Source organism: Bos indicus x Bos taurus, chromosome 10 (genome assembly GCF_003369695.1).
Source record: "Bos indicus x Bos taurus breed Angus x Brahman F1 hybrid chromosome 10, Bos_hybrid_MaternalHap_v2.0, whole genome shotgun sequence".
NCBI lineage: Eukaryota > Metazoa > Chordata > Mammalia > Artiodactyla > Bovidae > Bos > Bos indicus x Bos taurus.
Genome location: NC_040085.1, coordinates 45604036 through 45625832, shown reverse-complemented (window position 1 = coordinate 45625832; position 21797 = coordinate 45604036). Strand labels below are relative to the sequence as shown.

Genomic DNA, 21797 nt, shown 5'->3' with positions numbered 1-21797 from the left:
TTCCTCTGTACCTTGTGCCATAAGGGTGGTGTCATCTGTGCATCTGAGGTTATTGATATTTTTCCCGGCAATCTTGAGTCCAGCTTGTGCTTCATCCAGCCTGGCATTTTGCATGATGTACTCTGCATAGAAGTTGTATAAGCAGGGTGACAATATACAGTCTTGAGATGCAACCCTATTAACTTTTATCTTTTCAGTTTTTCCTCTCTCTCTCTTTCTCTTTCTTACCTTGTAAAATGTTTGGATTTTTTTCTGGTGTCATGTCCAGCTTCTTGACCTCAGAAATTTGATGTACTCAGATTCTATATTATTATCCAAATCAATGACAAACTGCTAAGACAAAGGCAAGGATCAAACCCTGAGTCACAGTACAGGAGCCCTTCCTTCAAAGGCACATGAATCTCTACGTGGGTACTGTGGGTACATTGGTCCAGTTAGTTATCCATCAATCTAACCGTTCTTGCAGCCAGTCCTTATTTCTCCCATCTTTCCACAAGGATATTGAGAAACCTTATCAAACATGCTGCTCACGTCTTTTTTTCATCCTTCACCCTCTCATTTAGTAAGTCTCTGAGTCCTATTAATTCCACTTCAAAATGTCTCTCATAGATCTTCCTCTCCTACATCTCTACAGTCAACACACCTCATCAGGACCTTTACCATCTCCCCCTGGATCACTGCAGTAGCTCCCTCACTGGTCTTCTCACCTTTACAACTACACTTTCTGGAAAAGACTTGAGGCAGCTCAGCATACGTGTATTCCAATGCCTCCACTCTGTCAGAGTATAATCATTACCTGGAAGGCACTCGTACTATTTTGCATTCCTTAAGGTTTGTTTTTCTTTCCAATTCTACACTCCAGTACTTTTGGGGGGTAATGGCAGATCTGCTCCCAAAGTGACAAAGAATTTAGAAACATTTTTCAATTTATTTTTAACATCTATGTCAGGGAACAAAGGAATCATAGTTGGTGACAGAGAGGGGAAGGAGGGAAAAGGGAACTTAAATAGCTTTAGCTCTTACAGGAACTTGCATCAGTGCTGGTTACACTGGTACGTGATGTTAGATTAGGTCTAGCACGAGAAGAAGGGGTACGTTAAATTCTCCTGAATATATCTACCAGTTTTTATCATACCATTTTGTAACCTCTATGCAGAAGTCAATTTCCTCAGGAGGAAATTACCCTATCATGATTTTTTAGAAAAAGCAAACCCCAAACTTCTTTCTTGGGCTTCCCTTGTGGCTCAGCTAGAAAAGAATCTGCCTGCAATGCGGGAGACCTGGGTTTGATCCCTGGGTTGGGAAGATCCCCTAAAGAAGGAAAAGGCTACCCACTCCAGTATTCTGGCCTGGAGAATTCCACGAACTGCACAGTCCATGGAGTCGCAAAGAATCACGACTGAGCAACTTTCACTTTCACTTTCTCTTTCAAACTTCTTTCTTAACATAACTTAGTCATCTGGTTCTAACACTATGATTCTGAGAACAGACAATGGTGCAATCTTAGCGCCTCTGGCTCTCTACCCTTCAGAAATTTTCTGCAGCCTGAATTTAGGTAGGATGGAAAGAATAACTAGATATCTGCCATGCATCTTGGTGTTAGAAGGTGGGTGTAAAATCCCAGCTTGGCCACACTCCTAGGCAGGCCAGAATTTAACAGGATTCTTGGGATGTCTGGGCTGAGAGAGAAGCAGTAGCTGAAGATGATCGAGGCTAGACCCAAGGCCTGGCTAATTAAATAAAGGGTGGTAAGTTGGAGGCTTACATGGGACTTAATGATACCACAGTCCATGGACTGCAGTGAGAAGCGGCTGACACACCAAGACATCTTTTCTTCCTCTTTCTTTGCTGTTCCTCTGATGCCCCATGCCCCTTGAGGAACCCACTGGAGGCCCCTTCCCTCCTCTTAAGGTCCACAGTACTGTCTGCACCTCTTCCAAAGCACTCCTACACCACTCTTTATATGCAGGACCACGCTCCCCACGAGACAGTTTGCATCTAGACAACAGGCTTGTGACTTACTCATCTGCATACGTGAACACTACCTGGCACATAGTAAGTTCTGAATATACACTGTGTGTGCATGTTCAGTCGCTCAGTCATGTCTGACTCTTTGCGGCCCCATGGACTATAGCCTGCCAGGTTTCTTTGTCCGTGGAATTTTCCAGGCAAGAATACTGGAGTGGGTTGCCATTCCCTACTCCAGGGATTGAACCCGTTTCTCTTATGTAGTATACATTACGTTCAAAGAAAGAAATGTTTGTAGTGCATCATTACTTAGCTCCTTCACTGGAGTTACATTTTGTTTTCAATCCCATGTAAATTTCTCCCTTTTTTAAAAACACATTAAACTTTAGTTTGCCATCACTCTTGCTTTAGGGTCACAAATGTCAACATAGTTAGCTTCAAGGAATGTTTGGACATCAGGGTGTAATGTTCCAAAATCAGAAGTAAGTTTTTTTAAAACTAAGACTTTCAATGCTGAAGAAAAGGTTTAAAATGAGTAGGGCATATCCATTCATTTATGTTCTCCATAAACAACTCCTGGTGTGTTCCCAGTGTGCCAGACAATCACATTGGACTTAGGGGGCTAAAGATTAGTAACATATTGTTATCACCACCCCAAGAAACTCTCAGGCTAGAGACCTTCCCTAACCCTTCAGCAAGCATTGTTTTTAATATTTATTTATTTAGTTATTCATTTATTTGGCTGAGCCAGGTCTTGGTTGTAGCACATGGGATCTTTAGCTGCAGCATGCGAATTCTCAGTTGCAGCATGCAAGCTCTAGTTCCCTGACTAGGGATCGAACCCGGGCCCCCTGCATTGGGAGTCTGGAGCCTTAGCCACTGGACCACCAGGGAAATCCCTCCTTCAGCAAGCATTTAATGAGCCTGAAAGGTACTCAAATACTTCTCTTGGCCTTTTTTCTTTTTTAAGCAAACACTTCCATCATATGTGCTAAGCATCATTGAAGATGGTATATTAACATAAATAATTTACACAGGCACTTTGTAAACATTAACTATTATCTTTATAACAACTCTATGAGGTTTGTACAATTAATTGCCTATATTATACACAGATCATCTCTTTTAATCCTTACAATTAAATAAGGACAACATTGCTAGTCCTGTAACAAAAATGAAGGAACTGAAACTCAGAAAGTTAACTATTAATAATTTTCCCAGAGTCACATGGCCTGTTAAGTGATAGAATCAGGACTTTTTTTTTCCTAAGAGAACTCAGTGTGTTCCTTAAACCCTGGTCAGAATCCATCACTGGGTTTCCCTGCTGTCGATACAGAGGCTGGAGGAAGAGGGCAGAGGGCAAGGTTAGAGGCCAGTTGAAATCACAGAGCAGTTTATGATATGACTTTAGGGGTATCATGGCCCTGGGGTGACTGGGATATGGGGACACCAGTAGGTATCTTTGTCAGGAGCCCAGGAGGTGAGGGCTTAGTTTGCATGTGCAGAACTTTGCATCTAGTCCAGGCACTCACCATTATTTTACCTGCCATTCAGACACACAGCACCCCATTAGGGTCTTGTTACCAGCAAGTCAGGTTTCAAATTCACCTGCTCATTTCAGAGCAGGGCTCAGCCCCTGGGTGTCAACCAAGGGCAGAGTGCATATGAGCTGCTATTGACACGTGTCTCCATGAGACCCCACACCTGTCAGGGACCAAGCCACAAAACAAGTATCTGAGAGCAAGTCGCCTGAGCAGGCAACAGAAGAAGGGGGCAGCAGAGAGAGGGTTAGATAGCATCAACAACTCAGTGGACACAAATCTGAGCAAACTCTGGGAGATAGTGAAGGACAGACATGGGAGCCTGGCGTGCTGCAGTCCATGGGGTCACAAAAAGTTGGACAGGACTTATCAACTGAACAACAAGAACATTTGAGCAGAAAGAATACTTCAGAAGCTACAGAGAGGGGGGTCTCCTCAGCCTGTGGATTTCCAGGCATTGGGGCCCACAGCACTCAGCTCCCAGGGCAAACACACACACATGCACACACACACACATGCACACACACACATGCACATACACACGCACACGCACACATATGCACACATACACACATATGCACACACATGCACACACTCGCACACATGCACACACGCGCGCACACACACACACACATGCTCACCAGGTGGGTGTTTTCATAAGGAAACCAGAGAGGAGCACTTCTGAGTTCATGATCTGTTTTAAGAGCTGACAGGACATAACTTTCAGATGGAAAAAAGAAAAGAAATGCTCAGAAAACCCTGTGTACGACAGAGCTCCAAAACCTAGCTTGAAGTCTTTTTCTGTCATACCAGGTCAGAGTGCAGGGCCCTGTGGTGTCCTAACTGGAATAAATGAGCTCTATCCTGGCTCCAGTGAAACCCCAGGCCTGCAACATAAACGTGCCCACTACAGCTGGGTAATTCCTGCCCCACCCAGTGCACTGAGCTTTCCAAGCAGAGGAGCATAAATGTGCCATTGTCAGGAACCCCGCAGCAGAAGTGAGGGCAGCTGTCCATTCTACAACGTTCTTTTTACCTTGTGGCCACCTTTAGACCTTTCAGAAAAGAGATGGGTTCTGAGTTTCAAGCAGGCAATGCTTCAAGCCAAAGCTACAAAGAAATTCCTGTTTTAGACAAATCTGTCTCTGGAGGTCAACATCACAACACACACACGTAGAAAAGACTCTGAGGTGGTCAGGGTGGATTCAACAGACTCAGGAAGAGCCGAGCGTGGTCTAAGGACTGCACTGTCCTGTCGCACAGCCTGAGTCTCCAGGCCAGCCTGGTCTCCTTGGCACTTTCAACAACTCTTTTTTTCTAGATTTTTGATCGTTAAGGACAAATTTGGATCTCTCTTTCTCTTTTTTTCCTTCTCCCTGCAATCTCAAATGTGTCAAAAGAAATAACATTTCTACCACTGTTGTCAGAAACGAGATGCAAATAACTTGCCCCCATCAAACACCAGTGTTCTTTTCACCAGAGAGCAGCGCTCCAAGGGCAACAGATCGTTAAGTACCACCTGGTGCGCAGAAGCCCAAACGCCCAATTATCTCCACCCTAGGAGAGCGGGGTAAGCTGTACTCTACTTTATAAGGACTGTTGTGCTTCTGATGGCAAAAAAAAAAAAAAACAATCTCCTGGTTCTTAAGTGGCTTTGGGGACATCAAGAACCACAGCCCTAGAAAGAGTAAAACTCATGTGGTCAAATATTTTCATTCACGTCAGGCTTCAAAACCTGGGTCACAAAGAAATTGGAGTAACCACTGAGGCAAAGAGGATGAAAATTTCTCTGACACTGGGCATCATAAAGTGAAAGTGAAAGTCACTCAGTCATGTCTGACTCTTTGTGACCCCATGGACTAGTCCGTGGGATTCTCCAGGCCAGAATACTGGAGTGGGTTGCCATTCCCTTCTCCAGGGGATCTTCCCTATCCAGGGATCGAACCCAATGTCTCCCTCATTGCAGGCAGATTCTTTACCAACTGAGCCATCGGGGAAGGGGTCTCCAATTTGGGGGGGCATGGGAAACTTGATGTGACAGCACTGGAAGAGGCCAACCATCCATGAACAGGCAGGAACCAAAGGGGTAGGGATGCTACTGGCAAGCTACCTGGGAGCCAGGCCAGGGGTAGGGGTGGTGGGAGCACACTCAGGCCCACGTAATGACTGGAGGCTCTGCTACACATGGTCCCAGCCCCACCACTCACTAGCCCATGTGGTCCCAGGCAAGTTATAAATGATCCGTGAGCCTCAGTGTCCTCATCTTTAAAGGTAAATACACATCACTGGGTTGTTGTGAGGACTGTTGTTGTTTGGTTGCTAAGTCATGTTCAACTAACTCTTTGTGACCCCATGGACTGTAGCCTGCCAGGCTCCTCTGTCCATGGGATTTCTCAGGGAAGAATACTGGAGTGGGTAGCCATTCCCTTCTCCATGGAAACTTCCTGCGCCAGGGATCAAATCCATGTCTTCTGAATTGGCAGATGAATTCTTTACTATTGAGCCATTTGAGAAGTCCATTATGAGGATTAAATGATCTAATACCAAAAAAGCATTTAGAACAAGGCTCAGCACATAGAAAGTGCTCAACAGTTATTCTTGTTGGACAGTCAGGCCAGTGGGTAGTGAGCCATATGAGGTTCATGAGTATTAAGATATGCTGTTCCAATGATCTAATCAATTGCTGTGAGAATGTGCCTCCCTTTATTGTACCAAGATCTGTTTCCTTCCTGTTCCACCCTGCCTTACCCTAGCCGCCTTCTTTGGCTAAATATCCCTTCAACTGGTCTTCAGGGGACATGGTTTCCAGTCCCTTTTCTCTTAGGTTCTCCTTGGAACAAGTTCAAGTTGCAATTCAAATGTCCATTTCTAAAGCCAGTTTGCACTCAAACATACATTCCAAGGACAAAATGAATCACCTCCACCATTGACTATCTACTTGCATTTCTGGGACTTCAGATGCATTTTCAGGTCTGCGGAGCCAGCACACATGGCCTCCTGAACTCCCTACTTGCAGGAGATGCCTGGCCCTCTCATGCCTCTGATAGAGGAATCTAAGTGCTTGGAGTATCCTCTTTACCCAGCCAACCTGGAGGGGCTCCCTCAGAGGGGAGGGCAGCAGCCTCTGCCACCCCTGCCCTTGTGGGGTGTGCCCTACCTCGGCTGTGCTTGGACCACTCTGCACCACCTGTCTGCTCCAGTCTCACAAAAACACCTATGATGGGCTCCTTCCCCCAGCACCCGTGCCTTACAACTGGGCTCTCTTTAGCCCAGGAGAGGACAGACCATCCAGGAAGGATATGGTTCTACTGCCTGCGGCATCGCTGCAGACAAGGGCATTGTTTTGCTGCCCATGTAGATCTTTAAAACCACAGCTACACTCAAGGCCAGAAATAGAAGGCATACCCAGCCTTGTATCTGTTCTCCTGCCAGGACCAAAAGGGCACACTTCCACAAGAGACACTCAGCCAGCTGTGCGAGTGACAGCCCCAGGGAAGGGGCTGAGGAGAAGGTACCGCAGAGGGGCCCCAGGCCCCCCGCCTGTCCCCCTCCATTCCCAGGCAATTCTGCCCACAAGTCCAAACCCAGACCCCCAGCTTCTGAGAAACCCTTGTGGGCAGACGGCAATATTTTCTTTCTCCGGATGATGCGAACTGCCAAGGGGCCCCTCCAATAAAGCGCTAGTGTTCTCCCTGGAAACACAGGCTGCAATTGTGCTCTGCTCAAATCTGGCTCTGTTCCCTGATTCCTAAGCCCTGCTGGCTTCCCCCAGCCTCCACCCTGCCCAGAGAAGACACTACAGGCGCACAGGGGCAACCAGCTACACATCAGCATATTTATGTGTACTTACTGGTTCAAAAATGAAAACTGTTTTTACAATGGCTAGGCCATCTGAAATTCGCCACCTGAAATTCTGTTTCTCTTATCCACTCAGATGTCTAACCAAAAGAGAAAAATACATATTTTCTTTTTTCCTCTCTTTTTAACAAAAAGGAAACCAATATAAGCCAAAGTGATTTGACTTAGCTCATTACTAAACATACAAACGGGGAGCTTCCCTGGTGACTCAGGGGTAAAGAATCCGCCCGCCAACGCAGGAGACACAAGTTTAATCCCTGGTCCAGGAAGATCCCACACACCACAGAGCAACTAAGCCTGTGGGACACAACGATTGAGCCTGTGCTCTAGAACTGGGAAATTGCCAACTCCTAAAGCTCATGCACCCACCCTAGAGCCCATGCTTCGCAACAAGAGAAGCCACGACAATGAGAGACCCACACACCACAACGAAGAGTTGCCCCAGGTCGCCCTAACAAGAGAAAAGCCCGTACAGTGACGTGCCCATACAACACAGCGAAAAATACATAAATAGATAAAATTATTTTAAAAAACATACAAATATGAGAGTGTCTTTTTCTTGGAATGTAATCTTTCACCTTCCTACAGGTCATGTGACACATCTACCTTGAGGGGTGCCTTGCTCCCCTCAAAAAGTATGAGTACTTACCTTACTTGGATAAACAAAAGAGTTCACTAAAGTGGTCGTCCCTAAAACAGAGAGTAGACCCTAGTACAAATTTCAGCCTCTGGAATTCTAGAAGGCAGGAAGAGCAACTTGCTAGTAATTTTAAAATCCAGACTCTACCAGGTATTTCCAAAAATTAAGCCAATCATCCCCAAAGCAATTAGTCCAGCCCAGTTCCTTTCCTGTTTGTTTTTTTTTTTTTCCCCTTTGCCTGACAGTCTTTACCTTGGCTTCCCAGGTAGCTCAGCTGGTAAAGAAACCGCCTGCAATGCAGGAGATCCTGGTTCGATTCCTGAGTTGGGAAGTTCCCCTGGAGAAGGGATAGGCTAACCACTCCAGTATTCTTGGGTTTCCCCGGTGGCTCAGACAGTAAAGAATCCACCTTCAATGAGGGAGACCTGGGTTCGATCCCTGGGTTGGGAAGATCCCCTGGAGGAGGGTATGGCAACCCACTCCAGTATTCTTGCCTGGAGAATCCCATGGACGGAGGAGCCTGGTGGGCTACAGTTCATAGAGTCACAAAGAGTCAGACACGACTGAGAGACTTAGCACATATAATATCAGTACATAAAGCAGTAACATGTTCTTGAATTCAATCATCTAGTAATTTTGATTAAGAGAAACGAAAAGCAGCCCAAACAATTATCCTAGTACCCACTGTTTCAATCCTTAGTCAGATGGACTATTTTTAAGGCTGGCTTTTGCATCACATAGGTTACAAATTACTATTTACTATTTTTTCATGGATAAAGACACTGACTTTCAAAAGATTTAGGGGAAAAATTGATCCCTTTCTTTTTTTTTTTTTCAAATGGGAGATATCAAGACCAAATCCATAGTTTCCTCACTCTGATTGGGGTTTTAAAAACTATCTAAGAAAGAAAAAGTCAGTACTGATATATATATATGCTGCTTGAGCAAAATGGCAAGTGACCTGAACACAGGCCTCAGAGAGCTTTCCTATTGTGCTGTGGTCACTAAGGGGGTGAGGTGATCCTGAACCCTCACGCTTTGGTGAAATAGAAAATGCTTTTCCTAGCTCTGTGCCTGTCGTAAAGGCACTCTCTATATTAGCGAATTCGTTGACATGGGAAAGTTTGAGCATATCACCTTTGTTCTGGACCAAAACTGTTTTCATCCCCAAATACAAAACTGAGGACTGAGGGGGGTTCCTTAGGCTGAAGCTGTTTCTGATGAAGTTCTCATTAGCCCAGCTCCTGGGACGCCTTTTTCTCTCCATTCTTTCTTACACCCTGTCTAATCCCATGTGTGAAGAACCAATCAACATGTCTTGACCTTGGTGAAAAAAACATGGGATTTTTACCCTCTGCTCTTGCTACTTTCTCTCGCCATAATTCTATGCTTCTTTCTTTCCTCTCTCTTGGTGCAAGTTGTAGCCAGTGCTCCTTCATGCACAACAGTCCGGGGCATTTGTCTCCAGTCCTATATCAGAGCGCACCTGGTACAGTAACTCTTCTAGGCTAATGCGACGAGGACTAGAGGACAAAACAAGCCACCTGAAATACAATAAAGCAGATGTATGGGGGAAGGTGAGGGACACGTTACTGGAATCTTTTCTTTGTTCGGTTCAGTTCAGTTCATTTCAGTCACTCAGTCATGCCCGACTCTTTGCAACCCCATGAACTGCAGCATGCCAGGCCTCCCTGTCCATCACCAACTCCCAGAGTTCACCAAAACTCATGTCCACTGAGTCGGTGATGCCATCCAACCATCTCATTCTTTGTCTCATTCTCTATCTTCTCCTCCTGCCCTCTATCTTTCCCAGCATCAAGGTCTTTTCAAATGAGTCAGCTCTTCACATCAGGTGGCCAAAGTACTGGAGTTTCAGCTTCAACATCAGTCCTTCCAATAAACACCAGGACTGATCTCCTTTAGGATGGACCGGTTGCATCTCCTTGCAGTCCAAGCGACTCTCAAGAGTCTTCTCCAACACCACAGTTCAAAAGCATCAATTCTTCAGTGCTCAACCTTCTTTATATTCCAACTCTCACATCCATACATGACTACTGGAAAACCCATAGCCTTGACTAGACGGACCTTTGTTGACAAAGTAATGTCTCTGCTTTTTAATATGCTGTCTAGGTTGGTCATAACTTTCCTTCCAAGGAGTAAGCATCTTCTAATCTCATGGCTGCAGTCACCACCTGCAGTGATTTTGGAGCCCAAAAAAATAAAGTCAGCCACTGTTTTCTTTGTTACTATATCCAAACCCACAAGTTCTCCCCAGTGTCGTCTGCGAGATACACCAGTCTACTTCCAATGCTTCAGATGAAATAGAATCCATCAAATTCAATGCCTTGACTTGTCTCCATAGGATGGGCCACATTCTCTATTCTAATTCCAGTGCTGGCCCAAATATTCCTGAAGGTTCATTAACTCTTATTAGACATTCCACAAATCCCAGGCTTTCTGAGTTGGCACAGAGTAGTTGGGAAAGCAGTGACTGCAGAATCAAGAAGACTTAGATTAGAATCCTAGAGAAGCTGCCCACTAGTTATGGGCAGGTTCTGCTCCTAGAGTTTCAGTTTCCCCATTTGCAAATGAAGCAATATCAGCTAATCCAAGGGTTTCTGTAAGGATTGCATGCTAGCCTACAAGTGTCAGGTAAATCTGCATTATCCTTCAAGATTCATTTCCCACCATCACTGGCACAGGCCTAGTTCTTTTTTTACAACTTTCTAAAGCATAACAGCCAAACTATGGCTTGCCAGTCCTCAACAAGCCAGGCCCCCTCCATGCATTCTGAGTGCTCTGCTACATCATTTACAGGAATGCAACTCAATCTCTTCTCCTCTCCAACTTACACTTCTCAGTGATCAAGAATTACTTCTGTCACTATTCCCAGTGTTAGCATGTCTGTGTTTGAAAACTGAACAGTGTTAAGCAAAAGTACCTCATAATACGATAATTGAATTGAATGGAATTCTATCAATGGGAGTCTACCCTTACATCCATGAGTTAAAATTTCACTTCTCATAATTGACATCAGTAATTAAATGAATTCAGAATAAAAGAGCTTTTTAAAATAGCAATGCTATTTATATACTATTTTATTTCTGGAAGACTTCAATTAGTTTCACAGTTAACAAAAATGTTCAAGTACAGAATCCTATTACTTCCTCCATTCATTTGACACATATTTATTGGATTCCTTCTGTATGCCAACATTGTGCTAGCTGCTGGGCACTGGATGGTAGACACAACTGACAAGAACTCAGTTCCCTGGAAGAGGAAAGAGATACCTCATCAATAAGAAGGCACACCTTTCTTGCATGTTTAACATACTTGTGAAATTAGAATCTATCTTATAAATGCCACGGGCCAGGCCATGGTTGTGAGATTGATCAGATGTACCCGTATTATCATCACTTCAGTTGAGTTAAGTGCACTGTTGAGACTGCCTGGGCCAAGCTTAATTTCTGGTTAAAATGTTTTCAAAATGACTAAGCTTTGATTTTTTAGGCAAAAATGCATCAAGATGGTGGTAAGGTATAAATTTTATATTTATTACGGGAGAAATGACTGCCATCCTCTAATTTCTTATAAGGTAACAAACAGATGTTTTATAATGACAATACATGAAGTCATGCTGTACTGAAACATGGGGATTCTCCACACTCTAAGCAAAGCAATGGACAGGAGGAGAAACTGCCAAATCCTCAAAATAGATGAAAGAACTCTCAAAGCAATAAGAGGCTGCTGTGAACAAGTCATGCATGGCCCAGGCAGGACTATGATTAAGGCATTCATGTCACAGTTTAATTTGTAGCTTTCCTTTATCCCTTTTTAGTGGTATATAAAACAATCATACTATCCATGGCATGTTATATTCAAGGAACCCAAGTCTCTGCATTGCAGGCAGATTCTTTACCAGCTAAGCCACAAGGGAAGTCCAAGAATACTGGAGTGGGTAGCTTGTCCCTTCTGCAGCGGATCTTCCCGACCCAGGAATCAAACCGGGGTCTCCTGCATTGCAGGCAGATTCTTTACCAACTGAGCTATCAGGGAAGCCCTAATGAAATACTGCAATAAACTTAAAAGCTTTTGCACAGCAAAGGAAGTCATAAACAAAATGAAAAGACAACCCACAGGACAGGAGAAAATATTTGCAAACAATATGCCAACAAGGGATTAATCTCCAAAATTTACAAACAGCTCATGCAGCTTAACATATAAAAAAAAAAAAAAAACTCAAATAACTCAATTTTTAAAAATGGGCCTAAGACCTAAATAGATATTTCTCCAAAGAAGACATACAGATGGCCAACAGGCACATGAAAAGAGGCTTAATATTGCTAATTATTAGAGAAATGCAAATCAAAACTACAATGAGATATCATTTCACACCAGTCAGAATGGTCATCATCGAAAAGTCTACAAATAATAAAAGCTGGAGAGGGTATGAAGAAAAAGGAACCCTCCTACACTGTTGGTGGGAATGTAAATTGGTATAGCTGGTATGGAGAAAGGTATGAAAGTTCCTTAGAAAACTAAAAATAGAACTAGTGTATGATCCAGCAATTCCACTCCTGGGCGTGTATCTGTAGAAAACCATGATCTGAAAGGATTCATGCACCCCCATGTTCCTTGCAGCACTGTTTCTAAAGCCAAGACATGGAAGCAACCTGCATGTCCATCAACAGAGGAATGGATAAAGACGATGTGGTACACACACAATGGAATACTACTCAGACATTAAAAAGAACAAAATAACGCCATTTCCAGCAACATGGGTATAACTAGAGATGATCATACTAAGTGAAGTAAGTCAGAACGACAGATACCATGTGAATAGCATTTACATTTGGAATCTGAAATATGGCACAAATGACCCTATGTATAAACCAGAGACAGACCTGTAGACCTGGAGAACAGGTGTGATACTGCCAAAAGGGGGAGGGAGGCAGGAAAGGGATGGACCGGGAGTTTGGGGTTGGTAGATGCAAACTATTATATATAGGATGGATAAATAACAAAGTCCTACTGTACAGCACAGGGAACTGTATTCAATATCCTATAAGAAACCATAATGGAAAAGGATATAAAAAAAAGAACGTCTATATGTATATACCTGAGTCACTTTGCTGTACAGCAGAGATTGGCACAACATGGTAAATCAACTGTTGTCCAGTCGAAAATAAAAATTAAAAGCAAACAAAAACAAGTAATCAGAACAAAATTTTTCCAGGTCTTGAAAATGTTATGAAACAATAAGCCAGATGCTGCCATAGGGAATACCAGTACAACTTAATCTGTATAGACAGGCCTCCTGTCTATAAAGGAGGAAAGGCCTCCCTGAGGAGCTGAAGTCCGAGAGAAGCCAGCCGTGCAGAGAGCCAGCAGAATATTCTAAGCGAAGGGAACCAGCAGTGCAAAGGCCCTGCAGTGGGAAAGAGGTTGTATGTTCTGGGAGAATTTTATCACTGGACACAAAGCTCTGGCCCGCTCAGAAGCCCGTGACAACATCATAAGGCCACAAACCAGCCCAACACATAGCAAGCATTCCACAGTGGTCCGCACTTATCTGTGGTTTCACTTTCCTCAGTTTCAGTTAATTTCGGTCAGTCATCATCTGTAAATATTAAAGGGAAATTCCAGAAACAGTTCATATGTTCTAAAGTGCACATTGTTTTGAGTAGCATGTTGAAATCTCCCACCCCATGCCATCCACAATATGAATAGTCCCTTTGTCAAGCACATCCATACTATATATGCCCATTAGTATAGGAAAAAACAGTACATATAGGATTTGGAACTATCCAGTTTCAGGCATTCCCTGGGGTCTTGGAATGCATCCCTCATGGATAAGGGGTGGGGGACTACTAATAATTTGGAACTTCTATAAATATTTATTGTACTTCACCCTGATAAATATGTGGAGTCTAATAGTCTAATTCTTCTGGTAAAGGCAATGCCCATTGGCATAAACACCCACAAAGAAATTCAGTAGCAAATAACCATAAGGGGAAAAAATGAAAAACCAGTTCAGATAAGGCAAATCTCACTTCTCTGCCTCTTTAGCTTGAGTGCTTTATTCTCCTATCCACTTCTCTTGGTGTCCTTCACAACGCTACACTTTGCAGAAATGCCATAAATTCCTTCAAACCAGTAGATGGCTTAGTTCAGGAGACCTACAAGAATTTAGAAGCAAATAAACCTCAAATTCACCAGAATGCTGATAAATAAACTAATTTCCCATAGCAAATTGGCCTGCTCTATTGGTTTGCTTACTTTCAGACATTTAGACTGATCCTCCAGGATTCCCTTTTAAGAGCTGTTCCTTTTTCAAGAGCTTAGAATCCTTTTCCAGACGGCAATAAAAACCACCATCCACCTGAGGCGCTACAGTTTCTGAAGTAAGTTTCATACACATTATCCTCCATCATCTTCACACCCTCTCTATGATGCAGGTACTAAGTTCCATTGACAGACAAGGAAACTGAAGCTGGAACCAGGACAAGTGACTTTCAGAGCAAAGACGAAAGCCCAACTCAAGGCTCTTTCACATCCTTAAGTAGGTCACAAGACCTCATGAGGAGCCAAAATAGATGTTAAAGTGGGGTTGCCAGATAAAATACGAGACATCCAATAAATTTAAATTCAGATAATGAACAATTTTTAGTATAAATATGTCCCAAATATTGCATGGTGCATACTTATACTAAAAACTGTTCACTACTTATCTGAAGTTCATGTCTAACTGGGAGTCCTATGCTTGGATTTGCTAAATCCTTCCAGTCAAATGGATGTGGGCACCTTTGGACCAGTCTGTATCGTTACCATTTCTTTCTTTTCCAACCAAATAAGGAATTTGGTTTGTTTGTTTGTTTTGTCCATAAGGGAAAAAAAGACACTGTCTTCATTGCTGCGTGCAGGATTTGTCTAGTCGCAGTGAGTGGGGCCACTCTCTACCTGCAGTGCATGGGCTTCTCATTGTGGTGGCTTCTCTGATTGCAGAGCCCAGGCTCCAGGGCACACAGGCTCAGTAGTTACGGCTTGAGAGTTCTAGAGCACAGGCTCAGTAGTTGTGGCACTTGGGCTTAGTTGCTCTAAGCACGTGGGATCTTCCCCAACCAGGGATTGAACCCATGACTCCTGCATTAGCAGGCAGATTCTTAACTACTGAAGCACCAGAGAAGCCCTAAATAAGGAATTCTTGATAGAGTCCATAAACTCTCTGGGGACCTGTGGATAGAATTCAGGAAAGTTCATGAAATTGAGTGGGAAAAATGATCTCTTCACTAACCTTTAACGAGAATTTAACATTTCTTTTGATTATCAACATAGGCAACCAAGCAAAACAGATCACATTATGGTTGTTGCAAATACTTCCCAATATAATTTATGCTCACAACAACTTCAAAATTACAGTTGTTATTAGATTGGCTGCTGGATCTTATTTAATGCATGATGCAATTTGTATTCCCCAGGAAGCAGATAAAGAGACAGAATTCAGTGTTCAGAGGTTTATTAGGGAGGGCCTTTGGGATCCATGCTTACTAAGGGAAGAGAAAGAAGCAGAAGCAGGTAGGGGAGCAGTCGAGCCTCAGTAGAGACCCAGAAGCTTTGGTCAACAGCACAGTCAGCTCTGGGTGTCAAGTGGGCTGTCAGAATCACCCCCAGTAACCAAGAAGGCCTGCCTTTTGCTCTCACCTTTGCATCACTGGCTATGTGGATGACCTGGGTGAGGCTCTTCTCTGCAACTAAAGCAGACCCTGAAGGACCCGTAGCTGAAGGCCACTTGCTGACCACACTGCCAGCATCCAGGGCAGCATGTCCTTCCCAGAAGAGCATCTGGATGGTGCATTGCCATGACCACTTAGATAAAGGAACTCTATGTGTATCATGGTATTTTATGTCCTACATTTGAAATCAGTTCCTAGGCTTCTTCAGGCTGCCAAAGGGATTCACAGAACAAAATGGTTAAGAACCTCTTAGCTGTTATTTCTCCAAACTTCTTCTCCTCCCCTTTCTCTAGCCCATCACAGCACCAGTTACCACAGTCACATATGCCCAAAACACTCCTCTTCAGTCCAACACCTCAAACCCATTGAGGCTGGAAGAGGCCAGAGAAGGTTATTTTCTTCTCCATCACTGTCTCCAAATTTTTCTCTTACTTTCAGGCCTCTATATGTGTTTCCACCTTTTCCTCTCTTCCACCTATACCCACCCCACCCCCACCCCATTCTCTGCCCGTGCTGAACCTGGATGCAGACCTCGCTGCGCGCCCTCCACTGAGCACTTCTCATGCTGCTGGCCTGCTGCCTTCTCTGCCTTCTCCACTGACCATCAGCCCCAGAGGACAGGACCATGGCCACGACAGGACAGATAATCTCTGCTGCTCCACCAGTGCCAAGCACAGTGTAGGCATGCCATGTGTCCTTATGGGAAGAGGAAGAGGGAGGGAGGGAAGGAAGGACTGTGTCCTACTGTGTCAGTCTCAATCATATCTCACCATAAAACAGGGGACCCCAACCCCTAGGCCATGGACCGGTACCAGTCCTCAGCCTGTTAGGAATCAGGCTGCACAGTAGGAGACAAGCAGTGGGCAAGCAACAAAGATTCATCTGCCACTCCCTAGAGCTCGTCTTATCGTCTGAACCATCCTCCCCACCACTTCATCCATTAAAAAACGGTCTCCCATGAAACCGGTCCCTGGTGCCAAAAAGGCTGGGATGGCTGCCTTAAAGGATTCTGGCTGTTCCACCCTCTTTTCAGTTTGTGCACTGGCTTTTCTTCCCCAAGCATTAGCCCAGAGCTATATGTTCACTGTTTTCACCGATGCACAGCTTGCACTGGGCCATCCACCCCATATACTCTTCTTACTGGCATGTCTTATATAAAGGGACCCAGCCTCTGTGGTTGGTGATAACTAATAGTGCAATGCCCAAAAAAGTGTAGGGAAGAATAAGGAACTAATTTCCAGCTAATTCACCAAATCAGTCATCATCCCCAAACAGACTGACTCTGCTATATTCCAAGGAATAGCATCCCCTCAGACCAAGGGGCACCACACCTTGAAAGCTGGCTCCTCAGACTTCTGCTGGAATCAAACAGACCTCTTCTCCCACAGACTGGCCACTGGGACATCACACAAGTCTCTGAGCTTCCACTCCTCCACCTGCTCGAGTTAGGTGCTGATGCTGCCTGTGCAAGGCTCTCGGAGACCGAATGGAATTATTTTCCCAAGCACCTGGCTCTCAGTAGCCCTTATTGAATGGGCGCTTCATCATCTCTTTCTTCCAACCCAACCCCACTCATCAGACAGCACAGACCTGCCATACAGAGGACAGGCACTCTCTTGTTGGCTTCCAACCTTCTGCAGCTTCCTAACCAGAGGCCTTGCTGGCATCTCTAGTTTTTGTCCCAGCCAAGTAACCCACAAGCAAAGCAGAATAAACAAGTGCCCATAGAGTGTGAGTACCAACCCAAGCTGTGAGAGATAATGTGGGGAGCAGAGCCAGAACCTCTCTCTGAACCATGGATGTCCCCCACCCCCACCTTACCTGCGCCCCAGGCAGCCTTTTCCAAAGGGAGAGAACAGCTTTCTTAAGAAAAATCGTTTTTTTCCAAGCTGCATTGTCACAGAGAATGATATATGCCCCATACATTCTCCTGGATCTCACTGTCCCAACTTGTACAAAAACTCCTACTAGCTTATTTAATCTACAAGTATACCACCCTGCACACGTCTGATCTTGGCTGATCTCGGAAGCTAAGCAGGGTCGGGCATGGTTAGTACTTGGATGGGAGACCACCTGGGAATACCAGGTGCTGTAGGCTTTTGGGCTTCCCTCATAGCTCAATCAGTAAAGAATCTGCCTGCAATGCAGGAGACCCATATTTGATTCCTGGGTTGGGAAGATCCTCTGGAGAAGGAAATGGCAACCCACTCCAGTATTCTTGCCTGGAGAATTCTATGGACAGAGGAGCCTGGCAGGCTACAGTCCATGGGATCGCAAGAATGGGACATGACTTAGCCACTAAACCACCACTATACAAATAATCAAAAACTGAACCCTCCATATGCCAGGCAATGTGCTAAAGACTTTACAAAGTTATTATTTAATATAAAGTACTATTGTAATGGGATTCCCTGGTGGCTCAGAAGTAAGAGATCCACCTGCCAGTGCAGGAGATGTGGGTTCAATCTCTGGGTCGGGAAGCTCCTCTGGAGAAGGAAATGGAAACACACTCCAATTTTCTTGTCTGGGAAATCCTATGGACAGAGGAGCATGGCAGGTGCAACTTGTGGGGTTGCAAAAAAGTCAAACACAGCTTCGCGACTAAACAACTATTGTAAGGCCATGAGCACTGTGTCCATCTTATTTACTGGTTTATTCCTGGTATCTAACCTAGCACATAATTAATTAAGGAAAGGAGGAGGAAAGGAGGAAAGGAGAGAGGGAGGAAGAAATAGGATGTATGTGTGTTTGTGCGTGTGAGTGAATGGATCATGAATGCAGGGAGATGATACTAATAAAATGCCTGGTACATTGTTGGCACTCAAGAAATAATAGCTTTCTCACTGTTCTACTGTCTTCGTACTTGATCCAGCAGGACATCTAGACACATCCTACCGAATTGAGGCTCCTGTACACTTTGTCACTCTCACTCACTTCATGGATGAGGGAGTTGAGGTTTTGAGGAGATGGCTCAGATTTGGGAAGGCCACAAGGCCACTTGTCTTGTAGCCAGGCCTGGGACTATGTCTCCCTCACTAGAAGCCTCAATGTCTTCAGAAATGACTGTGCCAAGAGCACCTGTTGGACAAATGGGTTTCCTCATGTACACCCTTTAGTCTAGTTTCTGATGACCTGCACCAGGCTGGTCCGAGGGCCCACAGGCAGCTGTCCTGAAACTCACACTGCCAATGATGTTGTCGACAAGTCAATGAGGACGACGGTGCTTCCTCTGGCTGTCACCTAGTGGACACACTCTAGCCCACAAAGTGCTGGCACACAGCGTCTCACTGCAGCTTCTCAATAACCATGCCTGGAAGGCATCATTATTATGCGTCTTTTAGAGATGAGGCCACTGGGGCTCAGTTAAGAGACTCCCCAGAGTCACTCAACTAATGCCTGGAAGAATCAAAACTAGAATCCAAGACTCCTGACTCCCCATCCTGGGTTTTTTCCTCTGCACTACAGAAAAAGATACAAAAGATGAATTAAATAACCATCCACATTCATATGTAATTCTAACATGTTTCCAGCTGAGATTTTCTAGGAGAAGACTCTTGAAAGTCCCTTGGACTGCAAGGAGATCCAACCAGTCCATCCAAAAGGAGATCAGTCCTGAATATTCATTGGAAGGACTGATGCTAAAGCTGAAGCTCCAATACTTCAGCCACCTGATGCAAAGATCTGACTCATTGGAAAAGACCCTGATGCTGGAAAAGACTGAAGGCAGGAGAAGGGGACGACAGAGGATGTGATGTTTGGATGGCATCACTGACTCAATGGACCTGAGTTTGAGAAAACTCTGGGAGATGGTGAAGGACAGGGAAGCCTGGCATGCTGCAGCCGGTGGGGCTGCAAAGAGTCAGATACGACTGAGTGACTAAACCACCACCACCACCACAATGGGGCTCACTCAGCAAACATTCTCCAGACCTCAGGGCCAAAGTTCTTCCACCTCTGTTAAACTAGGCAAAACAAAATACACTAACCCAAAAAAGGTCACCAGAGAAACGTACTTAGCAAAGGTGACACAGAGAAGCACATGGAAACAAAAAACTCATCTTGTCCAAACTGATGACCATTTCATCCCAAAGGACACTCCACATTTCTCAGCCTCCTGCCCCTGAAGAAGTCCAGTTTTCACAGTCCAGAGCCCCAGATTCCACCCAGCACCACCGGGAATCAAGGAGTACATCTACTGGAAGCTTGGCAGATTCAGGTTTCTCTGCAACTCCACATCCCTTTCTGACAAGGAGCCATTTTGAAAGATGATACTCCCTTGATGTGAATTTTCCACCTGCCCCATTAAGGAGGCTTCCCTCGGAAAACATTTTTAGACCAACCCTGTTCCAGACATTTATTCCCAAGGACAAACTAGAACAAACTCTGCACCAGCTCAAACCTTTCAGAGCTCTTTGATGATCAGAATAGAAAGGGAAAATACTAGAACGAATGTGATTAATCCAAATATTCTCAACAGCCTTCAAAGCAAACCATTCTTCTTTATTCTGGGAAGCACAGCTCAAGAAAAGCTGGCCCCTTTGGCCCTAATTCCCATTAGCCAAGCCAACCCCTTAAAAAACAAACAGACCTGAGAACAATGGCAGGAAGTCGAAGGTAAGAGGAGGAAAAGGGAAGAGGAAATAGGTACATGAAAGAAGGGGCAGGAGGATTGGAAAACAGACTGCAATTAGCCTGTGGCTCGTTTTATTACAAAAGGGAATGAGGGCTCAAATCCCACAGCCCCCTCAAGGAAACCGCTTGAGTTCATGCCTGTGCAACCAAGAAGTCTAAGGATGCTGGAGGCAGCCAGTACCTGTGTCCTGTCTCCACTCGCAAATGGCCAAGCACTGGCCTCACCATATGCAACCGCCTTTCTCTAGGGTGTGGAAAGAGGGGTATTTCCATTTCCAAACCTCAAAGCCATTTGCTCTCAGATAAACAAACATCTCCTCTGCCTCTGCCAGCTCCGCCCAGCTGGAAAGTCCTAGTGCTAAATTAGTAGCATTTCAATCACATCTGTGACAAGTTGGCGACAGGCTGGGGTATGATGAGTGGAGCAATCAGCTGTTGTTACAGGAACGAGGCATGTGGACAGAATAATAACAGAATGCTATAGTAATAATCATCATTGTAATGGTCCCCATTTACATAACATTTTTAATTGCCAGGATAACCAAATGCGCAAGAGCACCCGTTTGCTGTCAAACAGACCGGACACAGAAGGCCTGTGCTGTGGCCCGGAGCTGCTTTCTTGACCTTTCTGAGCCTCAGTTTTCCATCTTTAAGAGGATAATGATCTCTGTTTCGTAAGGCTGTTTGGAGGTTTGAATGAAATAATGTCTATAAAGCATTTATACAACATTACAAGTATCCTAGTTGTAGAAATGTTGGTATTATAAGTAGTATTTTTATTATTTCAACTAGTCTGAAGTGTTGTTTCATTTTGCCCTTAACCTCACACAGGAGAGAAAGTTTTAACACAATTTGGCTGAAAGTAAAATAGAGACCCAGAAAAGTTAAATGTCTCTCCTTATAAAGATGAGTAGTTAAGGGGGAAGAAAGGACTGTGTGTTACTTTCCTTTTGTGTTTGCAACAAATTGCTACAAATTTAATGGCTTAGGATATTTTGCTGTTGTCACTAAATCATGTCTGATTCTTTTGTGATCCGATGGACTATAGCCTGCCAGACTCCTCTGTCCGTGGGATTTCCTGGGCAAGAATACTGGAGCGGGTTGCCGTTTCCTTTTCCAGGGGATCTTCCCAACCCAGAGACTAAATCCATGTCTCCTGCATTGACAGGCAGATTCTTTACCATCTGAGCCACGAGGGATGCCCTAAGATATTTAGCACAAGTTATTACCTGACAGCTAGACAAGTTGAAAGTCCTAAAATGATGGTGTCAGTGGGGCTGTGTTGCTTCTAAATGCTCTGAAAAGAATCCATTCCCTTGTCTTTTTCAGTTTCTAGAGGCTGCCTGCATTCCTTGGTTCATGGCCTCTTCCAATATGTTCAAAGCCAGCAGCCTAAGAAACCACGTGGCTACCTTGTGCCCATCT

At 44.5% G+C, this 21797-nt stretch overlaps 1 protein-coding gene and 1 pseudogene across 2 annotated transcripts in view; both read left to right on the top strand.

Annotated features, from left to right (window-relative positions):
* Positions 1-21797, top strand: part of LIPC (lipase C, hepatic type) — a 186688-nt gene that overhangs the window by 104514 nt on the left and 60377 nt on the right. The gene's annotated exons all lie outside the window — the stretch shown is intronic.
* Positions 17720-17838, top strand: LOC113900509 (annotated as a pseudogene).